General features: G+C 45.5%; 2 non-coding genes across 2 annotated transcripts; both read right to left on the bottom strand.

The window, feature by feature from the left end:
* Positions 1 to 1,680: 1,680 nt before the first annotated feature.
* On the bottom strand, positions 1,681 to 1,755 carry Trnas-cga (transfer RNA serine (anticodon CGA)). The gene has a single exon. It is a non-coding gene; the product is annotated as a tRNA-Ser (tRNA).
* Positions 1,756 to 1,982: 227 nt separating this feature from the next.
* Trnas-cga (transfer RNA serine (anticodon CGA)) lies at positions 1,983 to 2,057 on the bottom strand. The gene has a single exon. It is a non-coding gene; the product is annotated as a tRNA-Ser (tRNA).
* Positions 2,058 to 13,123: the final 11,066 nt, after the last annotated feature.

Consider the following 13,123-nt stretch of genomic DNA (forward strand, 5'->3'; position numbering starts at 1 on the left):
TCCATCGCAATGGCATAAAGCACCGTCGACAATGGACAACCCTGCCGTACTGAGCGTTCAATCCGTATAGGTTCCGTAAGTCTGCCGTTGACGAGAAGTCTGGACGTTGCTCCACGAAGGAGCCGCATAATCAGCTGCGTGAACGTCGGGGGAATTGCCATTCGGTCCATCACTGCGTTGAGGAATGCATGATTGACGCGGTCAAACGCTTGTTTGAAGTCGATGGAGATTAAAGCGCCTGGCAGTCGCGAGTGTGTTGCCACAGCGATCACATCTCGATATTCACTGAGGGCTGTCTGTATATTACGATCGCCGCCTAAGGATGTTTGTTCGTGGGAAACAATGTCCCGTAAGACACGTGAGAGTCGCACTGCGAGAAGGCGTGTGAAAATCTTGAAGTCCGAATTGAGTAACGTGATCGGCCGATAACTGTCGAGTCGTGTTCCTCCTGCGGGTTTCGGGACTGGTACAAGTAAGCCTTCCATGAACATTGGTGGCGGGTTCGCCGCGCCGGACAAAAGTTCCCAGTACATGTCCCTCCATCGTGGCATCATCAAATCTTGGAAGGTTCTGTAAAATTCGAGAGGTAAACCATCCGGGCCGGGAGATCGATTCAGAGACCCCTTGGCCACAGCGCCTTGGACGTCGTCGGTGGTCACTTCAGCAGTCAGGAGGGTTGCAGCTGCTGCGTTTAGAGTACCAAGTGTCTCCTGGGCAACCTCAGCAATGGCCTCTGCACCGGCAGGTACTTCTTGATAGAAAAGTCTATAGTGCGTTGTGAATGCATCCGCAATGGTAGCTTGCGAAGTCAGCCGTCGTCCATCAGGTAAGTCTAAAGTCGTCATTAAAGCCTGTCGGCGTCGACGAATATTTTGAACAATATGATGCATAGAAGGTTCTTCACCGTTAATCCTGTCTTGGCTGCGGGCTCGTACAATGGCTCCCTCTAGACGGCATCTGGTCAAGGATAAAATCTTTGCCTTGATGCGTTGAGCTTCTTGGAGGCGATCCGGGGATGGAGGATGATCCATGAGTTCACGTAGAGCGCTATAGTAGAAATCAGTTGTATGGTGATTCCACCTGGCTTTGGCTCTGCCATAGTGTGTCAATGTGCGTCGGATGGCCGGTTTGGCGCACAGCAACCACCACTGCAGTGTGGTCTCATAACGCATAATGCGTCGAACACAGGTGTGCCACGTGTCGGTGACCTGTTGTCGACATTCAGGGTCCCGCAGTAGCGCGACATTGAGTTTCCAAGGTCCGGCACTGCGCCATATAGATTGTCGATGTAGGTTCATGGTACAGATATAGATGTCATGATCCGAAAAGGCAGACGGCCAACGTTCCGCGTCGAGGAGAACTGATTTTAGAGCGTTAGAGATGTATATTCTATCAAGTCGGCTGGCGGTCGCCGTGTACCACTCGCCAAGTGTCACCAACTGAGCTACCGAAGCACGACTCACAGCCGGTACTCACAGCTTTACTTCTGCCAGTACCTCGTCTCCTACCTTCCAAACTTTACAGAAGCTCTCCTGCGAACCTTGCAGAACTAGCACTCCTGAAAGAAAGGATATTGCGGAGACATGGCTTAGCCACAGCCTGGGGGATGTTTCCAGAATGAGAGTTTCACTCTGCAGCGGAGTGTGCGCTGATATGAAACTTCCTGGCAGATTAAAACTGTGCGCCCGACCGAGACTCGAACTCGGAACCTTTGCCTTTCGGGGGCAAGTGCTCTACCAACTGAGCTACCGAAGCACGACTCACGGCCGCTACTCACAGCTTTACTTCTGCCAGTACCTCGTCTCCTACCTTCCAAACTTTACAGAAGCTCTCCTGCGAACCTTGCAGAACTAGCACTCCTGAAAGAAAGGATATTGCTGAGACATGGCTCAGCCACAGCCTGGGGGATGTTTCCAGAATGAGATTTTCACTCTGCAGCGGAGTGTGCGCTGATATGAAACTTCCTGGCAGATTAAAACTGTGTGCCCGACCGAGACTCGAACTCGGGACCTTTGCCTTTCGGGGGCAAGTGCTCTACCAACTGAGCTACCGAAGCACGACTCACGGCCGCTACTCACAGCTCTACTTCTGCCAGTACCTCGTCTCCTACCTTCCAAACTTTACAGAAGCTCTCCTGCGAACCTTGCAGAACTAGCACTCCTGAAAGAAAGGATATTGTGGAGACATGGCTTAGCCACAGCCTGGGGGATGTTTCCAGAATGCACTTGCCCGCGAAAGGCAAAGGTCCCGAGTTCGAGTCTCGGTCGGGCACACAGTTTTAATCTGCCAGGAAGTTTCATATCAGCGCACACTCCGCTGCAGAGTGAAAATCTCATTCTTGTAGACGGTTGTTTCCGCTACTGGATCCGCCCTCGTTCTACCCCGGTCGACAGCCATAGTCTCCTGGATTCCTTGGGCGTCGGGCAGCACGTCAGCAGCAAGTAATTCCACCCATCACTGTTGCTTCTTAAGCCCACACTTCCATGATCACTTGCACCAACGCAATGTAAATCCTTGGGGCAGCATTTCATTCGGTGGTCGCCGACCTCAGTTATTTTCTCTCCATCTGCAGAGTATGTTGTCTAGCCTGGAGGGCAGCATGATGACTTACAGTTGAATGCCTCGTGCAGTCTTCCTTGGCCTTCCTGGACACTGCGGCTGCAGTATAGTCCAAGAGGCGCCAGGTCGACCCGTTCCTTAATGCTGCTTTGGTATCCAATACCTTTAATACCTGATGTCCTTTACCCGCTGCATCTTTATAGAGCGTGCAGACCCACAATGTGTGTTCCGGTGTGCCCACACTGCCAGCCGCAGGCGCTGCTACCATTCATCTGTCTTCTTATTTTGTATAGAAACGTGGCATAAGGGCCATGGCCAGTCAGGGAATGTATCAATACACTCGACAGGTTAAGAAATCCCATTTTTAATCTATCCCTGCTGCTAGGCACAAATTCATTATGTCCTCCAGCCTGTGCCTGAAGTGTCCCATTAATTTTGCCACATTTGTAATATGCAGTCTTTTATTAACTTTTTAGAATTTGCCTCAGTTCCAAGCACCATTCGTACTTCCATCTGACTGCCTTTCTTCAACCAATAAAAGGCTCCCATTTTCCTAATTTCCAAGTCCAGAGGGCATATTCCTAAAATTACTAACAAAGGTTCATGCGGGATAGTGCAGTAGGCTCCCGTTAGTCTTACTAGAGAGCCTCGTTGAACTCTTCTCACTAACGAGGCTGGCTTCACTAGCTACTATCTATGAGCCCAAACGCTCGCACCATATCCTACGTTTGATGATAATATAGATTGTTGGTAGGCTCTTATTGTCTTCAAAGGAAGCCGAAATTGACTATTTCCAGTGGTTATAATTTTATTCATCACGTTTACACCTTTTCTGCCTGCTTCCTCTACATGATGTGAAAGTTACGACGTTCGTCCAGAAATACCCTAGACATCTCGGTGCTGCTCTTCTCCTAATGGTTACATCATTTAGTTTTATTTTAAGGTTTCCCATTAGGTCCCCTTTCAGCAGTAAATACTTCGTTTGGTGAGGTGCTAGTGACAATTGAGCACTTCGACACCAGACCCCAAGTTTTTGGACGGCCGCATTACATTTTTATACTATAAATCTTCTGGAGTCACCACTTACAACGAACAGCACGTCATCTGCAAATGCCAACAGTCCGTTTACGTTACCGCTGTCGTGTAACTCCTGTAGTATGGGCTCCAGTGCTATATCCCGAAACTCCGGACAGCTTTTTTTTTTTATTACCTTAGTTATTTTCTTCCCTGGGCATGTTAAAGAAGCATGTCGCCCGTGGCAATAATATCTCAAGTAACGACTCAGTGCTTCTGGACACTCCAAAACCCTAAGGCGACCAAAGAAAAACGGTCACCATAGATTACCGAAAGCGCTAGCGGTATCAATCGTCATCGCTAGAGCGTACGTAGAATGAGTATATGTCGCTAGCAAAACCGCCTTATTAAGTGCGTCTTCAGTTGACTTACCTCTTCTAAACCAGTACTGGTGAGAGCTCATAACTGTAGCAATTCGTGATCTTGTAATCTTCTTGCGGAGAGCGTTCAAAAGACAAATTGGTTTATAGGATATGGGTACCATAGGATCCTTAAAAATGGCTCTGAGCACTATGGGACTTAACAGCTATGGTCATCAGTCCCCTAGAACTTAGAACTACTTAAACCTAACTAACCTAAGGACATCACACAACACCCAGTCATCACGAGGCAGAGAACCCTGACCCCGCCGGGAATCGAACCCGGGAACCCGAGCGCGGGAAGCGAGAACGCTACCGTACCATAGGATCCTTATCTTGCCCTTTATTAATTATTACCACTTCAGCGTTCTTCCACGGTGCAGGGACTCATTGTACAGATTGCACAAGTAACTATAGAAATGATCACATAAGGCTTGTATTACTTCGGTAGGGATTCCGTTCGGTACTGGATACTTTTTTCTTTTTCATTCTTAAAATTATTTGCCTAACTTCTTCTTGTGCGAAGGAGATGACGGATACTTGTACCACCTGAGATAAAGGAAAATAAAATGTTTACAGATTGCCGCAGCATCTCTTTGTAGCCATGAGCTGTCCTGTGCCCCACCCAACAGCCTCCACTCCAGCATCCCTGTACCTCTGGCGAATTAATTCGAACTGCCTACGACTACAGGCGTTTCTCTCCCTTCCGTAGCTGCCCGGACCTAAAGAGAGGAGGGGCTTTTTTCTCCGTCTCATTATCAGCCATAGGCGCGCCGCGTACATATTAGTTAGGCATATGTGGCTAACATTTCGTCATTAGGCAAATATAACCTGCTCACGAAACGAATGCAGATCCGGCCACGTCCCGTCAGCCACCACCATGCTACCACTTGATGCTACACAGTGGTTCTCCCCAGAAACCGAGCGAGGTGGCGCAGTGGTTAGCACACTGGACTCGCATTCGGGAGGACGACGGTTCAATCCCGTCTCCGGTCATCCTGATTTAGGTTTTCCGTGATTTCCCTAAATCGTTTCAGGCAAATGCCGGGATGGTTCCTTTGAAAGGGCACGGCCGATTTCCTTCCCAATCCTTCCCTACCCCGAGCTTGCGCTCCGTCTCTAATGACCTCGTTGTCGACGGGACGTTAAACACTAACCACCACCACCACCACCACCACCACCACCATCTCCCCAGAACCCGTCGCCAAAAAGAGTATATGGCAGTCCGTGTGGCACCTTCACAACGGGAACGACCCAACCACTCGATCACCTGTGCAGTTCGCAGTGGCCTTATTGAGCTGGTCGACAGTGGCCAAATAAGCTATCAGCTGTTCGCGAACAGGAGCTTCATTTAGACCTCACAACCGTTATAATAACTAAACATCTCTATACCTGGATTCGTTTCTTTCAAAGACAAAAAGAAGTAATGGAATTAAATACAAGACTAGATTGTGCTATAGAACGCAGTTTGGTCACTCCACATTTTTTTTGGAAACTTGTGGTAAGTTCTATAGGACGAAACTGCTGAGGTCATCGGTCCCTAGGCGTACACACTACTTAATCTAACTCAGCCTAACGTACGCTAAGGACAACACACACACCCATGCCAGAGGGAGGACTCGAACCTCCGAGTGGGGGAGCCACGCGAACCGTGGCAAGGTACCCAAAGACAGCACGGCTACCCCGCGCGGCGGTCGCTTCAAGTCTTTTAGGATATTTACAAGTGTAAAGGTCAAGATAACGTATCCTCTCTGACTTTGTAAAGAGAAAATGTGACATTTAAAACCATGACACAAGACAGGTGAAAAATTTATGGCAACAGTGTGAAACTCTCACGGAAGTACACAATATAGTTACTGAGTCCTGAGTAAAAGTATACAATAAGCTTCCCACAAATATAAAAAAAGCATATTACGAGGCGTGTCTGGAAAGTAAGGACCGTTTCGTTCTACCGCCATCGCACCACTAGTGTCGCAGTTCTTACTTTTACACTCGTCTCTCTGGTTCGTTGTCTTTTCACTGTCATCATTACTGCCGTATTAAGTTGTGTTTACATTTGTTAGTGATCGTTAAAAATGTTTAAGACAATCTCTGAGCCCGCCGACTATGAAATGCTTCCTGTAACATGGTTTTAAAACGCCAAGAATCAAACTCATCGTCAACTTGTTTTTATGGTGAAAATTTGATGACTGATGGAATGGTGAGAAAGTGGGCGAGACCTAATTCAAGGATGGACGAACGAGTGTTCATGACGAAACATGGAATGGGCTGCCTTCTTTTGTCAGTGATGGTTTGGCTGAGAAAGTGAATGAGAAAATTCGTGAAAAAGCACGGTTCACAATAAGAATTCTTTGTGACGAGTTTCCACAAACTTCAAAAACTATTTTGCATGATATTGTCACAAATTGCTTAAATATTCGCACATTGTGCTCCCGTTGGGCTCCAAAATTGCTTACAGATGTTCACATAACGAAGTGACTTCGCAGTGCTTTAACATTTCTTACCCATTACAGCGATGAGCGAGATGAATTCTTAAACAGAATTGTGAACTGTGATGAAACTTGGATTTGTCATATCACTCCAAAAACAAAATAACAGGCGATGGAGTGGAGGCACTCAAGATCGGCCAAAAAACAAAAATTGAAAACAACCTTTTTCAATATGAAAAACCATGTGCACTGTGTTCTGGGACAGACATAGTATTCTGCTTGTCGAGTTCCTTACAAGAGGTGAAACCATCAACGCGGTACAATACTGAGACACACGGAGAAAACTTCGTCGCAAATCAAAAGCAAAGGAGTGAAATACTCAGTCCAGGCACTATGTTGCTTCGTGACAACACACGTCTCCATTCTGCTGGTGTCACTGAAAACCTCGCTCAACAATTCGGTTGAAAGCAGTGCGATCACCCTACGCACAGCCCCGATCTAGCACCTCCTGCCTGCCACTTATCTTGAACTTGAAGCGTAATTTGAGGGAAGGCGCTTTCAGAACGATGTCGACCCGAAAAACGGTGTTCAGCAATGGCTGTCTTCATTGGCGGAATCTTTCCACGAGGACGGCATAGAAAAGTTAGTTTCTCGCTCTGATGAAAGTCCGAACAATAGTGGCACCTATGTAGAAAGACAGTTTAAGAAATGCTCTTTCTTCTAAAAACAAATACGGTAAAAAAAAATGTTTTTAAGAGCTTTCTCCGAAACGTTACTAACTTTCCGGACATGTCTCGTAATAATCTGCAATTATTTAGAAGGAAACTAAAAACATTCTTCATAGCTCAAACATTTTATGAAATGAATGAAACTTTGGAGTTATAGTACATGCTTTAGTGTAAAATAAGAGGAAATCGATTAGATAAAACATAGTTTTCAAAGATAAACATGTGGTACTTTTAGTTACGTCATGAACTTAAAAATGCTACGTTTTGATTTAATTTATGAATATAAAATGTAAATTTGTTAATTTACTTATGTAATGAAGATAAAAATGTTTATTTTTATTTATTATCAATTTTTAAGTTTTCTAATAAACTTATGCCAGTGAACTGTAAGTTCTGATATTATATGCAACCAATTGCTCTTAGAAAAAATATATAATATTATAAACATAAATGATACCTAAAATTCTCACGTAAGATGCCCGAGTAATATCGTTAGTAGCGTTCATTGTTAACAGTTCGCTGTCGGTAGCTAGTGTCGACAGGTCATGCAACGGGCCCTCTGTCTATGCAGCCACTACCATCACCTCTTGTTTGTGCATGTGTGTCCGCCCCAATAACTGAATTGTCAGCGCGTTGGAATACCACGCACGGGGGCCCGGGTTCGATTCCCGTGGGGGGGGGGGGGGGGAGATTTCCTCCCCTCAGGCACTGGCCGTTGTGCTGTCCTCATCGTCATTTCATCCCCATTGTCGACGCGCAAGTCGCCAAATGTGGCGTCACACGCAATAAAACTTGCACTTCGCGGCCGCCTGGGAACTCCCGCCATACGCTCATTTCCATATTTTGTTCATGCGTCTGTGTATCCTGCGGAGGCTTCCCCCACTCCTTTCCTTACTACTAAAATCATCTCCAAGGCACTGGCTACTTGTAGGTAGTGTCCTTAGATGCGAAGACAGTAGGAGCGTTCGGTGGCATGCTGTGGCAGGCTGGGCCTGTACTCGTAGGAAGTATGGGCTATATGGTCGGTGCAGAAGGTGTCGACTGTTGGAGAGGCACTCCATCATTTTGCTTGTTTTTAAACACAGCACATAGCTTACCTATCGTCGGTCGTGGTGGCAAATTGTTTACAGCACAGACACGTTCCCGCAATATATCTTAATCTTGTGGCGTCAAATTCCTTGTAGACAGCGACAGGAACGAGAGGATATTCGGCGAATGGTCTGGCCTGCCATTCACCTGACGTGAAATGCGTTGGGGAGACATACTGCAACATGTCCGCATGCACCAGCGACCATGCAGCCGTGGTCAACAGCGCTGGTGGAGAAATGAAACGTCCTACCACAAGAAATACTTATCAACCTTGTGGCCAGCATGGGAATACATTGCAGAGTATGCATTGATTACATACCCTATTAAGAATCATGTCCCACCTTTTGTATTGTTCAGGGGACCGTCACAAATTCTGGTGACTTCAGTGAAATTATGGTCTTCGAATAGAAGTGTCATTTCTATTCGTCTCATTGCATATTTTTTCAGTTACCTTATGCACTACTCTGTAGCAGCTTTTTCCATGTATGTCCATGTTTCATCAAGTATGTTTCTTAGCAGTAACGCAAAATACGAAAGCTCCTTTCGTTCTTAAGTTTTGTACACCAATGTATAATAGTTTAACAGCGTACAACATTCACAAAATAATACGTCTCACATGTTGGAGCACTTCACAAATTTTTACAGTTTGAGTGCAATGTGTTTTCAAATTAAATAATAATATCTTCCACAGATGGAACCAATGAATGGTAGTATAATTTTATGGTTTAGCATCATTCATTAGCAGGGGCCTTGCCACGGTTCGCGAGGGGCTCTCCCCCCCCCCCCCACCACCACTCCACCCCATCCCCCGTCGGAGGTTCGAGTCCTCCCTCGGGCACGAGTGTGTGTTGTGCTTAGCGTAAGTTAGTCTAAGTGTCGAAGTTAGATTATTAGATTAGAGATCGGTAACCTCAGCAGTTTGGTCTCATAGGAACTTACCACAAATTTCCAATTTAGCATCATTTTACTACATTGTAGCGTATTACAGTTTAGCAGTCTAGAGATAATAGCTCCCATAATTTCAAACAGTTATTGTTGGAGGAAAATTTCGTAGTTTACAGTTAGGCTGTGAGACATAACTTTGTTTGTATGGGCAGCAGCAGGAAAATTATACTAACTCACATAAGAGCGGCATTCAATAAGCATTGCAACCTATTGTTTTCTGAAAACATGTTGGTTTTATTAAGGATTCCGGTCACCATATTATTCCCTACTCTTTTGGCTACAAAACACTATTTCTCAACATAATCTCTCGCTACGGTCGCAGGTTCGAATCCTGTCTCGGGCATGGATGTGTGTGATGTCCTTAGGTTAGTTAGGTTTAACTAGTTCTAAGTTCTAGGGGACTAATTGTGGTGTCACCGGCAGACACCACACTTACTAGGTGGTAGCCTTTAAATCGGCCGCGGTCCGCTAGTATACGTCGGACACGCGTGTCGCCACTGTCAGTGATTGCAGACCGAGCGCCGCCACGCGGCAGGTCTTGTGAGACGTCCTAGCACTCGTCCCAGTTGTACAGCCGACTTTGCTAGCGATGCTACACTGACAACTACGCTCTCATTTGCCGAGACGATAGTTAGCACAGCCTTCAGCTACGTCATTTGCTACGACCTAGCAAGGCGACATTACCAGTTAATATCGAGATCGTAAAACCTGTACAGTCAAGAGCGATGTACACCAATTATGGATTAAAGTTAAGTATTTCACCATATGCGTCCGTTTTTCTAAGTTCTAATTTCCTTGTCATTTTCCAGACCTCACGCCAGCCTGCGTGAGCTTAAACGCGTGCCTTTCGGCTTCCTCCAAACTCCGTGAATTGGCTCCTGCCAATTCACAACATTAATGACCTCAGAAGTTGAGTCCCATAGTGCTCAGAGCCAAATCAACATAATCTCCATTCAGTGCGACGACTTTATGCTACCACACTGGGAGGACCCGTATGCCCGCTTGGTACCAGTATATTGGACGACGTCGGAGCCAACGTCTTGCTTCATCAATAACCTCCCCGTCATCCACGTACTGCTTTTTGCGGAAAGCATCCCTCATTGGGCCAAACAGGTGGTAGTCGGAAGATACGAGATCCGGAATGTGCGGTGGATGAGGAAGAACAGTCCAACGAAGATTTTTCAGCTCCTCTCGGGTGCGCAGACTTGTGTGAGGGTTCGCATTTTCATGGAGAAGGAACAGTTCATTTGCATTTTTGTAGTGACGAACACACTTAAGTGGTTTCTTCGGTTTCCTGAGGGTAGCACAATACATTTCAGAGTCTATCGTTGCACCATGTGGGAGGTCATCGAACAGTCTACCCCTTGAGAGTCCCAGAAAGACGGTCGCCATGTCTTTACCGGCTGATGGCGAGGCTTTGAACCTTTTCTTCGGAGGAGAGACGGTGTGGCTGCACTCCATGGACCGCCGTTTTGTTTTCAGTTCGAAGTGATAAACTCATGTTTCACCGCCTGTGGCAATGATCGAAAAAAGTTGTCACGATCAGCCTCGTAATGCGCAAAAAACTCCTCACAGACGGTCGTTCGTTGCTCTTTATTGTTTTCTGATAGGCGGCGTGGAACCCGGCTTTCACGCACCGTTGAGTACCCCAACTGATGGACGAGTGTCAGTACTACCGACAGAGACGTCCAACTGAGCAGCGAGGTGTTTGATTGGGATCCGCCGAACACCTCGAATGAGTGTCCGCTTGTTCGAACATTGCAGGAGTCAAAGCTGTGTGTGGTCGTCTGCGACGCGGAAGATCGGACAGATTTGCACGACCTTGTTGCGATGACAGACGCCCCGCCCAACGACTCCCCGTGCTTTTCTTCACTGCCAGGCCTTCATATACATCCTGCTAGCTCCTATCCCCTGGTTTCCCGCCAAAAGAAACTCAATGACAGCTCTTTGGCTGGAAAGCGCTTCCCATTACAGATGCCATTCTGAAGGCTACGTATAGCGCCCCACCCATCGGAACTTCATGAAACTATTGGGCTGAAGTGGGAATATTCCGCGATGTCCCACAACAAATTCCGCATTTTATATATATATATATATATTTTTTATATATATATATATTGCCTTAGGCTGTGGTGTGTCATCTTCGTGTCTACTCCATAGTGCAGTGTTTACGTGAGTGTTCAGTGTTGTGCATTCCCTTTTTTTTTTTTAAGTGTTGCGAACGGAAATCAGACTGTCGCCGTGTTTTTTAGTTGTGCCTATCTTCTTACTGTGTGTCTTCCTTAGCATCGTCAACCCTGTGTTTTTATATTTTATCTTCCACAACTTTCCGCCATTTCACAGTTTTTAAAAAGCCACCGTTTTATCGCCTGTTTTTATTGTTTGTTATCTTCTCATTATGTTTTTTAACTCTTCTGTAGGTTGTAGAGCGGCATATTAAGCTGGAATCAAAATTCAATAAAGGAAAAAAAAGTGAGTTACTTTTTTCCGAAACTGACAGTTTCGCTGTAAGGGGAAAGAACCAGGTAATTCAGTTTTTCCGGGGAAAGAAGCAGACAGGTTAGTGGTGACTCATCCGGCCACAAGAGGGCAGAGAAACAGAATTCTCATGCAATTCCTCCCCCTCCTCCCCCCCCCCCCCACCCTGCGACTAAACTGGAGGCAAGGAAAAACAAAAATAAGATGATTATCTGCATAGACGTTGCAAAAAATGTATCCCTGCCAAATATAGCAACCAATTCCATTTCCTTTAAGTAGCAACTTTCGATATATACGTTCAATATTCATTTCCTGGCCGCACGTGAATCCTTTTCTCTACGAAGGGTATCCCAGGAGAATTGGTCAATATGAAGGGATCTGACAGAAACGATCATTCGAAGCAAGAAAGTCTTGTAGACATGGGCTCTAAAGCTCATACCTCAAGAGCCATGAGCACTTCTTCATCTTCGAGACTGTTAACTAAATCTTTCCTACTGCAAGTTCTTTGCTTCACACATTTTGGGAGGAAAAATACGGACAAAAGCGAGAAAAAATTGTGTAGTAAACATGGAATCTATAAGCATATCGTGAGAACTCTGAGCACTTGTTCAGCAGAAGATATGTGTTTCACCACAGCGAAGACGAACAAATGCTCATATCTCTTAGGGTATGCACTTTACAGTCATCGTTTATTAGACTTTTTGCTTCGAATGATCGTTCCTATCATATCCCTGATTACTGACCATTCCTCCTGGGATATACTTAACATTTTGTGGTTCTTCTGGTGGTGAAAATAAAAACTTTGTCTTTTCATTCATTATGTAACTCTCAATCAAATTAGTTGCCTGAAGAAGATCAGAGTTACATTTCCTGTGCATGTCCATGGAAACACCTGAAGATATAAAGAAAATGATAGAATCATCCAGATGTAACCCATCTGCTTTGACGGTGGTTAGTGTTAATCAAGAAATGAAAAACACTGTTTGACTCAAAGTAATTTGCAAAATTCCCTTTCAAAACTCGGCCTATTACGGTAATATCAACTGAATCCTGTAGCTGCCATATGACGAACTGTCAAACACTCATTACGGAGGAATGCATAATGGCATCATAAGACACCATGATAGTGTCAACCAATGGATCGGCTATTTGAACTACGCATATCTGCTTATAAATGGCATGTTTAAAATAAGAATTCCTTACTTGCCTACTGCACAACGACTTTGCTGTTATTTTCTGTTCGCTGTATTCTAACTCGAACAAATGCTTTCTTTATTCTAGATCTCCTTCCAGTTGTCATGCTGAAATACAGAGATTTGCAAAGACTGATCAAGTTTTTTCCGTCCTGGTGCGGTGAGTTTCTTCAGTCAGCTGGCCCACAGTACTATCGCTGTTTTATCACAACCAGAAATTAATTTAGTCGTGATTATTATGGAATTATTGTATCTGTTTCGCATGACTT

The sequence above is a fragment of the Schistocerca cancellata genome, chromosome 4 (assembly GCF_023864275.1).
Source record: "Schistocerca cancellata isolate TAMUIC-IGC-003103 chromosome 4, iqSchCanc2.1, whole genome shotgun sequence".
Taxonomy (NCBI): Eukaryota; Metazoa; Arthropoda; class Insecta; order Orthoptera; family Acrididae; genus Schistocerca; species Schistocerca cancellata.